Source organism: Platalea leucorodia (genome assembly GCF_965183815.1).
Source record: "Platalea leucorodia genome assembly, chromosome: 2".
In the NCBI taxonomy this organism is placed as follows: Eukaryota; Metazoa; Chordata; class Aves; order Pelecaniformes; family Threskiornithidae; genus Platalea; species Platalea leucorodia.
Window position 1 is genome coordinate 85356040 of NC_138824.1, and position 12492 is coordinate 85368531.

General features: G+C 40.8%; 1 protein-coding gene across 3 annotated transcripts in view; it reads right to left on the reverse strand.

Annotated features, from left to right (window-relative positions):
• The window catches only part of SH3KBP1 (SH3 domain containing kinase binding protein 1), a 237564-nt gene that overhangs the window by 194056 nt on the left and 31016 nt on the right, over positions 1 to 12492 (reverse strand). The gene's annotated exons all lie outside the window — the stretch shown is intronic.

The following is a 12492-nucleotide window of genomic DNA, read 5'->3' on the forward strand; positions in this document are numbered from 1 at the left end:
ACAAGGAGAGTGCTTGCACAACAGCAAGTGATAAAAACTGGCCATTAATAAATTTAGGATAAAGTATAAAGGAATGTTTCTAACCATGAGAGCAGAGATTCTCAAACAGCATTCACTGGGCACAGCAACAACACACTGAAGCTTCATAAATGTGAAATACGGGGCCTGAGAGAGTAAGGGGACTGGAGCTATGAACTAAGAGATGTTTTCCAAACTCATCTCATGCTTTTGCTCTCTCGTTCATAAATAAATCCATACATATACAGACAAACCCCCATGTTAAGCAGACACTTTTCCCCTGAGTAACTGGAAGCTACTCAGAGTAACATCTCTGTCTCTTGTGGTTGATTAATATTCTGATATTTGTACTTTCTTGTATGCAAGTTTTTCCAGCAGTTCCCTCCAAGCACTCTCCTCCCCCGATTTTTTACATCCGACAAGCCTTGAATTCATATCGCTGTCTTTCACGGAATGTGGATACTCTTCTCTCTGCAGCTGCCTACTTTCACAAAGGGTTACTTACGACTTGTAATAAGTTAACATCTCACCTCTTCAGAGATAAAGGTCACTTCAGATGTTGTGGAATATGAAGAGAAAGAAGGAGGGAAGGAAAGGGATATGCATAAAAGCATGGCCCACAGAAAGCTAGGATTTAAGGAAAAAAAAAATCAACTAAAGGCACTGGCGTTCACTCAGCTTATTCAAATGCTTCAAGAATCACCATTTCATAATGTTGCTAAAACCTCCTTCTTTATTCTTGGCATAAGTGCATGTGTGTATAAGCAGTGGGAAAGGCATCATATTTTTAACTGGAGTGTGAAAAATGCTGCTCATATTGAAAGAAAAAATATGTAGTTATAATTAGAAGTGGAAACTAAACCCAACACTTCACTTGATTATACAGAAAAGGCATCACTTCTTCACAAGATACAGCCTCTAGGTGGGCCCAGAGTCTTACCCTCCATACTCAACTGACACTCCTGTTTACTACTCCATAGTTGACTGATCCCTATAGAGCCAAAGTACTGTGATCAAACTAATTGTTTTTACAGACTCACAGAATGGCTGAGGCAGGAAGGCACGTCTGGAGATCCCCTAGTCAAACCCCCTGGCTCAGAGCAAGGTCAGTGAGAGCAGGATACTCAAGACTGTGCCCAGTTGGCTTTGAGTTACATCCAAGGATGAAGGCTCCACTTGACTGGCCTCAGGATAAAACATTTTTTCTTATGCTTAAATGGATTTTCCTGTATTTCAGTTCATGCCAGTTGCCCCTCATCCTTTCACGGTCTACTGCCAAGAGGACTCTGGCTCCACTTTCTTTACTCCACCGCATCACGTATTCTAACACGTCAATAACATCACCCTGAGCCTTTTCTTCTCCAGCCTAAACGGTCCCATCTTTCCCAGACTCCCCTCAAATGTCAGATGCTCCAATCCTCCAGCCATCTTCATCGCCCTTCGCTGGACTCGCTCCGCTGTCTCCATCTCTCTCTCGTACGGGAGAACCCGGAACCGGACGCAGCACTCCCAATGTGCCTCACCAGAAAGGAGAAGAGGAGAAGGATCACCCCTCTCCACCTGCCTCCTGCCAATCCGCTGCCTAATGCAGCCCAGGAAGCCAGGAGCTGCCTTTGCCACAAGCACACGTCGCTGCCTTGTGGTCTGCTTGCTGTCCACCGGGATCCCTGGGGTCCTTCTCGCCAAACCTGCTTGCCAGCCACTCAGCCTGGGCTTCCTCCTCTCCAGCTCCAGCACTTGGCATTTCCCTTTCTTCACAAGGATCCTGTCAGCCCATTGCTCCAGCCTGTTGAGGCCTCTCTGAATGGCAGCATGACCCTCTGGTGTGTCAAACACTCTCCCAGTTTTGCAACATCTGCAAACTTGCCGAGCGCGCACTCTGCCCTGTCATCCAGGTCATCAGTGAAGATGCTGAGCAGCGCCGGCCCGGTTATCCACCCCTGCAGCACACTGCCAGTGACCAGCCTTCAGCTGGAGCTCATGCTGCTGATCACAACCCTTTGAGCCTGGCACTCCAGCCACTTTTCAGTCCACCTCACTGTCCATTTACCTAGTCTGCACTTCATCGGTTTGTCAATGAGGATGATATAGGAGACACTGTCCAAAGCTTTGCTGAAGTCAACGTAAACAACAGCCACTGCCCTCCCCTCCTCCACCAAGTCCGTGATCTCATCGTAGAAAACTATCTGATCGGTCAGACATGACTTCCCCTTTATAAATCCATCCTGACTACTCTCGACCAGCTTCTTGTCCTTCATATATTTGGAAATGGCTTCCAGGAGGTCAATGCGAGGCCTGAGCTCCCCAAAATCTCCTTCTTTTCCTTCTTGAAAACATGAATGACTTTTGCTTTCTGCTAGTACCCACAAGCCTCCCCGAAGGTTCCTTCTGAGAAAATCAATTTTCCATCCAGAATTAATCTCCTCTGAGATTTTCTTCCGAGTTATGCATTATAGTAGATCTGTCTACTCTACCTTTATGATGTATGAATGAAAGTAACATTTGTTTTTCAGATATCAGGCCGGGTTGCAGCAATGATGGAAAGAGGGAAGAATGCTTTGTACTGTGGAAACAAATATGACATAGAGTTACTGAATGAGATTTGACAGAAGTTATTTTTACTTTTGCAATTGATCATAACAGACCAAGTATCCATGTGAGGGCAAGGAGAAGAAATGAAGCCACGTAAGACATAACTATTCAAGCAATTCCAACACTCATTCTTAGACAGCCATGATTAACTAAAATGCCACCTTTCAGATTAAAATGTATTCTTTAGAACATATATACATCCTGTCTGCTACGATAAAAAAGTGACCATATATTATATACATAAAAGCATCTAACCTTCCTGTGGGGAACTATGCTATTACAGAGTTTTCAGTGAGAACCGTAAGCTGTCCACACTAACCTTTAACACAAGGCAGCGTGGCAGAATTGATACCTGAGAAGTTACCTTTCCTAAACTCAGGTATAGATGTTAGGCTGAACAACTTCTGAGAACAGTTTCTAACAGGTTAAGCTGGAAACAGCAAAAGGAAGGAAATGGTACAGGCTAGGAGCAGGGTATGAACAAGGTTCTAGAGAAGCTCCCATGTAATCCACCACGTAGTTGGCAGATATTAGAGCACTGCTTTTTCCAACACTGTCAGAGGTGCCTGAATTTACATGGTTTGTCCTGTGCCCATTTCTGCCATGCTTTTCCTATTTATTCTGTTTCTTTCCTGATCAAGCTTGTGCTTCCTCAAACTTTGCTTAGTCACACCATCCTTACTACTTGCATGAAAGCAATCTAACACAGTACAAGCTGCACAGCTTGTCTCTCTGCACATAAGTGCACCCAGCAGAGAGGAGCTGCAAGGCAACACACCACTGAACACAACTTCAGTTTTGTGCTAGCATAGCTATGCTTTCTGCAGCGCACGGAAATGCTTCATTAACATTTTAAACAATGTCATTTGGTGCCCTAGCTACATTTCCTGTGATGGTCTGTATAGTGGAGTTAGCTTACCATGGGTTCATCTTAAAGAAGCTTTTCCAGATACCCTGTAGGTATCCCCTTCCCTTAAAAGACACTAAAGAAACTGTTCAATCACTCCTTTCTAGTTGTCTCATCTGCTAACAGCTGAATACAAAAACAGAGTTAATGCTAGAGTTTTATGACAAAGCAATAGTTATTTGGATCTTAAATACTGTCCTAGTATCTTGCACAACTTACACATCTGCCATTACTCTAGCCCTTTCACTTGAGAACAAAATCTGGATACTAACTACTCTCTGTTTCTTCCACTCACAGAATTCAAACCTTAAACTTCTCTTCTGTCTTCCAAGAGTGCAGAAAATGTATCAGGTAGAGAGGCAGGTGGCTAATAACTATATTCAAGAGCAGCTACATTTAACTGAGAAGCATAGCTGTAAATTCCTTGGAGAGAAGGAAAAAAAAAAGATACAAAAGGGGAAGGGAAAAAAGGAAGAGACTACATTGCAACAATGTCCTATATATGTTAGAAACAACCAAACTGGAATTTCCTAAAACGGTACCTACTTGCAGACTTCTGCCAGCATAGCTGAAGCAGGAAGACTGGCAGATGTGATTTGTAACTGAACTGGCAGAAGCCCCTACCACTGACTTAATTAAACTAGCTAAACTTGTTTAACTGATTGAGCTTTTACTGGTACAGCCTGTTTGCCTGCTGTACAGGGTTTTACTAGATGGCCCTGAACCAAAGCTTTGGTGTATAGCTGCTTCATAGCAGAAGCTTTCTGGCAATACATTATGCTAACACTCTTATAACCATGAAAGAACAATGTTACAGACAGAGCAAGAGATGCAAGTTCCTATCGCAAGTGAGGCTGCTCATCCATAATGCTTACAAAGAACAATTTGGTTTTGTGTTACGCTGTGTATTTTTGCAGCAGATAATATTTACACCATAGTATGTCCTCATTGGAAGGCACACACATTCAAAGCAAAAGAAAAAAATACTTTAAGTGGCCACTGTTAACACCACAAAAATCAAGGAACTCTGTTGGCGGCACCAAATGATCTTTACCGGACAATTACTACTACGTTGATGGTTTTTTTTTTTGCACACCTAGAAAAGCACTTGTAATTAATCACTCTATATTTTCACAGAATCATTACTTGTGACACCTTTTCACAAGCCCTGTTTATGTACATTTCCCTGAGAGCAGCAGGAATGCAAAAACTTACTACTTCGAGGTGAAGTTCAATAAAACGATGGTATCAGCATAATGCCAGCACAGCAGTAATAATGCTGTTTCAAGTTCAGGTCTCCTCCTGCTGCTATGTATCATGCTCTAATGATGCAAAGTTCCCTTTTCTCTCAAGCAGTCTAACCAGCTAATATTAATTGGCCTTAACTAAAAATAATTGCCTGTAGCCAGTATTTATCTTTAATTTTTTGCTTGTTGCCAGATCTGATGAGGGGATACTGAGTCTGGGAGCCTACTCAATTTTTCCAACAACACAACCTAGTAAGAGATAGTAATTTAGCCTCTCCCTGTAAATCTTGTTTTCACTTTATGAATGTCTGAAAACATCAGTAGGAAACAAATACATCTGTTAGCACTCATTAGCAAATGCTGGCGGTGGTGGCTGTTAAAACTCAGATCCCCTCTCCCTGTCTGTCCCTCCACATACATTCTTCAATGTTAGGAGCTGAGTAGCTCATTTTAGGGCAGACAGGCTCAAAGGCATGACCGAGAAAGCCTCCACTAATATAACCAGTCTTCAAATAAAAACCACTCTCTAACACAGCCATAATAAATATTTTCTCTCATTCTTTATAGCGCTCAGTGTCATGGAGCTGCAATTTGACAGCAGAAGGACACGGTACGGAGACTGGAGAGGCAGGTTACCAACACATTACAAGTAACTCCAGGCATGAGCAAGGAAGCCCTGAAGGAGTTCTTCAACCCTGTAACTTGTACACCCAGTTTCAGCTTCATGAGAAAATAAAACCACACAGAAGCTGTCAGGTGGGGGAGTGGGAAGAGAAGAGCAGCTTCTAATGGAAACACATGAACCTTAAAAAAAAACTACTGGGGAGCAGAGTATACTGACTTTAAACAGACCAAACAAAAATTACCCTTTTCTAAATATCTGAATACTCACTAAGGAAACAATGAAAAGATGAAAATCCCAGCACAAAGAAACAGGGTCAATATTACAGAGCATCACTGCAAGTGTCACCAAGGTTCAGAAGGGAGAGCAACACACATTCTACTTCTTCGTAAAAACTCTGTTTCAGATATAAAAGATCAGCATTATACAATTGCTTAGTGGAGGAAAAAAGGTTGAATTAATGAATGAGACCAGAAAATACACTTCCTTTTGTTCTCTCTATTTTGTAAAATAGAAGTCCCTTTAAAAAGAATTTCTGATACCCTAACACGTATGTTCTGGTTTTAGACCTAGTATTTATTTCTGCATACCACACACATATGTTATGCATGTCTACTACATGCACACATACGTATTGCTGAAAACATTTTGAAAGGGATTATATTAAAAAAAGAGCTTTTATTTTACAGTTTAATGAGGCATTCCTCTCCATCCACTTACTCAAAATTTTCCTCTGATGTCCACAAGACCGTTTGCCTAGATTCTCTAAAAAATTTTCACATTGTCTAAAAAGGCTGCAGAAGTTCAAATGACCCACTAAAACATGTGGGCTGACAATACAGAAATTGGGAAGTTTTCTACACAGAACCACAGAGCAATTAAGGACTACAAAATGCAGTGCTCAGTCCTGCAAGAATTGGTGCATGCAAGCAGTTGTATCCTCCTAGTCATTCTATCAGCTTCAGTGAACTACTCGTATAGGGAATTTATTTCTGTACAATAGTTTTTAAAGGATCTGCCCTCAGCTGTTCAGTTAAGGAGGTTTCAAAGTACATATATGATCTTTCCTTCTGCAGGGAAAAATACCTCACAGAAAGCTAACACAAATCCTAACTCCTTCCAGGACTTAAGTTGAGCTTTAGCATTCTGTACATTTACAAAAAACATCAGTAACAAGCCAGTTTTTGGTTTTGAATTAACTGTCATTATTTGTGACAATCTGTTCATTAGGACTGATCAACTCAAGTTCACAACCACAGGTCTTCAGGTGCTTTCAGTTTGAAAGTACAGATTCCACAGAGTCAAAGAAAGGTAAATAGATAAAAGGACGCCACAGAGCATTATGAATCGACTGAAGGTCACAAAATGAAGAAGCTGTGTGGGAACAGAGGAAAACATCTCAGCATATGCCCTTTTGTACATGCGCAACAGTACATTTCAGGTAGTTCCACTTATAAGTACTTTTTTCCATGAAACAAGTCGTATAGAAAATATTCAGCTAGATTTTAGAAGTAGACTCCTCTAGAATGAAAGTGAAGCATTAAAAAATTTGCTGAAAGCTACGCTGAGACAGGTATGCAGCTTTTTGGTGGGTTAATTCTAGATAATTTTTATTCAAGATCGTTAACGTGGTAGTTCTGAATTACAGGCATTTTTCCATCTATATTTCTCTAATTCAACCCAGGAAGGAGAATAACTCAGGTCATCTTAAAAGGACTTTTAAAGGGAACAGGTTACATTTCGTCTTTGTGCTTGATAGTACAATAAAATTGAGACATAGGACATTAGGGAAGGATAAAGAAAACACTAAGATTTGCATCTTACCTTCTTCTATCTACAGTTACTAGGTGTTCATTGGGCCAGTGATTTGGCAAGAGCTGACGACAGTATAGGAACCGTGGCTCTGTAGTGCCATGGCCATGTATGCAGACAACATGACAGCAACATGCAGCAAGATGGGCAGCCTCCCCACATGCTGGTGGGGTCCCGGGGGCAGCATGATAAGGAAGCTTGGGGCGATGGAACAAAAATCAAAAAAACCCTTCAAGCAACCAAAATGCTGATAAACACAGGTGGCAAAAGGAAAGCTGGATGACACGATGCTCTTGGCTCCAAGTAGGAAGAGAATAATTTTCAGCCAAAAAGATAAAAAGGAGTTTCATTTGCTTTGTGCTATCAATTAGCAAGTAAATGCTGACAGATAAATCAGACCGCCTAAACTCACCTAAGCATGTGTGAAAGGGAAACCAAGCTAAGCTGGTTATCATGGACTAATGAAAATAATGACAATAACTTGTAACCATAAGCAATCACAAAAGTTATGAAAGAAGTTTCTGGTTTAGAGACGGTTTCTGTTGGAAGGGTGTTTTTAATCAGGGTTTTTGATAATACTGGCCTATAGCCTCTGGGAAGGCAAATGCAAGTTCTCTGGAAGGAGGAGTACTAAATTAATCTTTCAAAGGGTGCAGTGAGTCCCTATACAGTGGGAAATGGAGAAATCAAGGTTTTATGAAGCAGCAGATACATACGCTCAACACCTTGCGCAGTCTTGAATGACTTGTGATGCATTTATTTCTCTCAATATTCCCAGTTTAAAAAAAAAAAAAAAACACACAAAAAAAAAACAATAAAAGCAGAAGTCATTACCACCTTCTGTAAAGATGACAGGTTTGCCTTGTTCCTTCTCCCTGGGGGGGAGGTACCAATGTTACTTTTAAAAATGTATGCTCTACTTGTTTCTTCCCTTCCATCCCTCACCACCTCCCGTCACAACCATCAGCACTAAGTATCTATCACCTAAGGAGTCTGAAGTCAGAGTGAGTAAATAACTCATTTTATTACATGATGGTAGTTTACTTGCACCTTTGTCTTTTCCAAGGGTAACTGAATGACTACAGTGTCTCTATATAAACAATAATATATTTCATATGGCTGTAACAGAGCCAAAACATGAGGATTAAGAGACTCACATATACTCTCTCTTTCCAACTCTGAAGAGAACAGCATGTGCTGATCATAAACCTAAACTGCTCTAATATACTGTCATATTGTAATTTTACTAACAGTGCCAGTGAAATTCTAGTAGAGTAAATAATTAGGTGATGGCAGGAAATGGGGGACCTTTTAAGGACTCTGTCTCCACCATTAGCTTCCCAAATAGTTCCCAAAAGATTCTAGGAGGGAATTGCAGCACTTAGAGACACTGAATACAAAGATACCTAATTCGTCAAGTACTACTTCCAACAGCAAATAATGCAAATAGTTTGCCATTCCAGTTGATATGCACTTTATAAAAGCATGAAAGCTGTTATATGAAAGCTGTTAAATGGTCTACACATGATACTTCAGAAAAAAACAGTACTTCTGTACATAGAAGTAAAACCCAAAATCAACAAAGAAAACTCAAACAAATAAAAAATCAACACCACTAAGCAATCCCCCGCACATACGCACATATACTTACTGTTAGTAAATTACAGTGTTTGATCAGGACAGGAATATTCAGAAGTAAACAGTATCATTAAGTCATGACAGCAGCAGTTAGAACAGCCAGTCTTACAATCCCCGATGGCTTTCTTTTTCCCACATGTCCCTCTTGCTCTCATCTTCATTCTTACTTACTGATAATGTTACTTAACATTTAAGTAACACAAACTGAAAGACACTCAGTAGATGTAGTCCGGATACATTCTGGATCATTCTAATGGAGTAAATGGAATATTTGGCAGACTAAACTTGAATGCAAGCACAACCCTTCAAAATCACGATTATTAAATGCTGTAGTTATACCACAGGCATCCAGAATACCGTTTCTCTTATACCCTTTTTTTCAAACAAACATTAAAAACATCAAAATCAAATATGTTTCCTAAAGTTGAGGTAATCCATCTCAGGGCTATGTAATTAAATTGCAAGAAAGGTGGAAATATCAACAAGTATTCTCATGCTAGCTTCAAACAGCAGTGGGACTGAACTGCAATTCAGTTTCTAGGAGCTTGTGTTTTCTAGTACTGTGCTTTAAGAATTCTAACGAGGTTTTTGATCCTACCAGGAGAAATCAGGTACACAGCTGTACTCTCTGTAAATCCAAAACTGTAGAAGTACATTTTGTGAGACATTTGTATGCAAATGCTGCTAAGCACCTCTGCAGATTTTACCTCCAGTTTCTCACAGCAGCCTGCTCCAACAGTAAAACAATTGCCAGAACAAGTGTAAAAATGAATCAGACCAAAATACATGGATTACTAACATACCCACCCACACATAAACAAGCTACAGAGAAAATAAAAACAGGAGGGGGGGGCGGGGGGCAGAGAAACTGATTTCAGGGAAGAGAAAGTAAAAGGTCAGGACACCTTCTCTTTGCCTCCCAACCTTTTAGGACTAAGTTGGAGAAACGCTGTCAACTATCTAATCCTGTCAATTCTATAAATCCTTATGGAAACTACTTTAAGAGGCTATTGCCAAAACCACATTGACTTCCCTGTGTAACACACAGTTCCAAATAATAATATATAAATAAGTTCTGAAGAAATTAAAGCTGCTTTAAAGAATTATGATATTAAAGCTCCAAAGAAGTTATATCTTTGAAAATATAACTAACTTCTAGATAGCACATGCAGTCCTTGTTTTAATCTCTGATTAGGTTCTCCTCCTCCTCATGGCTTGAAGCCTCAGAAAGGGAAAAAAAGGAAGTGTTTAGTTTCCTTTTTAGCATAAAATTATCTTTTTAAATTTACAATTTAAACAACTGCATATTTTAAACAGAAATACGCTACTAGGTTTTCTTAAGAATACAAAAGACAAACCTGAGCAAAAAGAGGAAATAATTGAGTCTCCTTAGTGTATCAACTTAGACTACCTACACAGAACTCTACCAGTGAAGCAATATTATGTGTATTTAAATACGAATATTTCTTTTTATGTTTTTTTAAACATCAGCAATTACAATGCATATTAAAGAATGAAAAGCAATATGTTTTGTTTCCAAACTCTTAAATTTTCACCAGTTCTATCAATATATAATTACAATTAAGACACTGCCTTTTCAGAAGGTTACATTTTACTAATAATTTTTTGCAATAATAAAGTACTAGTCACTACAAGCTAATAAAAACCTTAACACTAAAGCTTCGCATTACCATGTGTCCACTGCATGACTGCTGCACGCATTTAAAACCCTCTCACTTCTGCATAGTTCACACGCTGGTTCCCACAAAACATCCAAAAACTGACAGCCCCAAACAGCAACCCTTCTTTCCTCTCCATTTCCACCCCTGCCCAGTAATCTCCCCTCAAAGCCTGGCATCAAAACATATCCAACAAACTGAGCACCGCAGGACAGTCAAGACCACACTTGCCCCCACAACAAACATACGGGATCCATTCTGCTGACTGCTATAAGCACAGCACCCTTCCCATTCAGCCGAGATTATCACCAGTTCCCTGCGACAGGGAATGGGAAAGAGCCTCTGTAGCTGCCAGGGAGTCTCACACCACTTCCAGGCCAAACACCCGGGGCAGCTGCCTCACTGGGAGCTCCCCCACCTCCTCTGAAGCCAGACAAACAGGTCCAGGCGTGACATTATTTGTAATCATGCCCTGGGCATCCAGGACAGCCCAGAGTGCTGCTGCTGCTGCTGCTCTGCACTAAATTCCCTTTGAAGAGTGAACACTGCCAAGTCAGAGACCATTGACTGGTACAAGACCATCTTGGTGGATCTGTGCCTTTCGGGGGGGGAGATAGGTTGGGAGAGGGAGAAAGACTTCGTTTTCCTAGTTTTGCTTTCACCATTGTAAGAGTAATAACAGCAGCAATAATAAATAATAACACATCAGTGATGCTATGTTTCTCCCCACAAAATCTTCATTGCTGTTGACAGAAACAAAAGCTCAAAGAGACAACATTTTCACATGAGGGAACCTATCTGAAAGTTTCTTTCACCAATTGTATTCACCATAAGGATAACAACATTAATGGTCATACTCAGAACTTGGAATAAGAAACTAGTACTCCTGGCTCTCTTTCCCAAGACAACATAACAGTTCGGATGCCACAATCTAAAACATTTCTGAAGAACAAATACGTAGACAGCATTCTAGTAAGATTTCCAACAAAAAAGCTCAGTAATTGAATTGCAAATTCGTGCTAAGTATGTAAAAAAAAAAAAAAAGGTAATAATTCCCTGACCCATAAAGCAAGTTATCTTTTCAGGTACAGACAGAAACACCACCGCTTTCCCTAGTCTGCATATAACCTCAGTGCCTCCGCAGATGCCACAACTTTGAGAAGTGGCTACTTAGGCAAAGCTGACCCAGATGTCACTTAATTAATAGTATTCAGGGTACTTAGGAGAGCAGTGAAGGCTATAGGGACCTACATGCCTTGAAGCAAAGGCGGGCACAGCGGTATCAGAGAGCACAGTGGCAAAGCAGGAGGGAAGGACAACACGAGTTGTTCGGTTCTCAGACTTGATGGGCACCAAGCAGCAGCTGGAGGGCCAGGGAAGCAGAAAGCACTGCAGGAACCAAAGTGTTCTGGTACATGGGGAATATTCTCTTTTCCCTCCCAGGAGCCAAACTACAGCTGTAAAGGGCCCCTGCACATGCACAGTCATGACAGTTTTTAGGAAAGCACTAATAGGAATGGGTAGAGGTGTGGGGGGGGTGTAGCAAGCGCAAGGGTCTCAGCTTCAGTCACGATTCCCTGCAGCCTCTGACTGGTTGTGAAGGTTAAAACCAACCAAACAAAACAGAGAAGAAAATTAAATGACAAGCAACAGATAAGGATCTCCACTGTGTATCTATGATTCAGCATGAACATCCCTGACATCCTACAACTAATTTGCACTATTTAAAGATTGTACTCTGCTTGTGTAACAAGAAATCCAGGTTGCTGTTCTGACCTAAGGCAGCAGTACGGTTACACAAAACCCCTGTCCTGTTTCATTCATTCTAAAACCCAAGCTATACATCACAATTTCAAAAGTAACTACCGCCACACTTCTTGCTAATTTTAAAATAAATTTACCTCCCCAATTCTGCTAGCAATATTGGCAAGTCCTCTGGAGTACAGACAAGCCTGAAGGTTGTCACATGCGGCACAT